Below are 675 nucleotides of genomic sequence, written 5' to 3' on the forward strand. Positions count from 1 at the left end.
TCAAACTCCTGATGTCAAGTGATTGGCCCACATCAGCCTCCCAAAGTGCTGGGATTACAGGGGTGAACCACTGAGCACAGGCTGATAATTTATTTATTTATTTATTTATATTTTATTTTATTTCATTTTTTTGAGATGGACTTTCGCTCTTGTTGCCCAGGCTGGAGTGCAATGGCATGATCTCAGCTCACTGAAACCTCCACCTCCTGGGCTCAAGCAATCCTCCTGCCTCAGCCTCCCAAGTAGCTGGGATTACAGGCATACCCCACCATGCCCAGCTAATTTTTGTATTTTTAGTAGAGATTCGATTTCTCCATGTTGGATAGGCTGATCTCAAACTCCCAACCTCAGGCAATCCACCTGCCTCGCCCTCCCAAAGTGCTGGGATTACAGGCGTGAGCCATCGTGTCGGCCTTTTTTCAAAAATAGAGACAGCATCTCACCATGTTGGTCAGGTTGGTCTTGAACTCTGGCCTCAAGCAGTCCACCCACCTCTGTCCCCCAAAGTGCTAGGATTACAGGTGTGAGCCAACTTGCCCAGCCTGCATTTTTTTTCAGGCTAAATAACATTCCATTGCATGTACATACATTCACAATATAAATGCACTTAATATTAAAATGTACATGTAAAAATGGTTAAGATAGTAAACGTTATGGTATGTGTTTTTTTAACCA

This window comes from Cebus imitator, unplaced genomic scaffold, assembly GCF_001604975.1.
Source record: "Cebus imitator isolate Cc_AM_T3 unplaced genomic scaffold, Cebus_imitator-1.0 Scaffold23, whole genome shotgun sequence".
NCBI lineage: Eukaryota > Metazoa > Chordata > Mammalia > Primates > Cebidae > Cebus > Cebus imitator.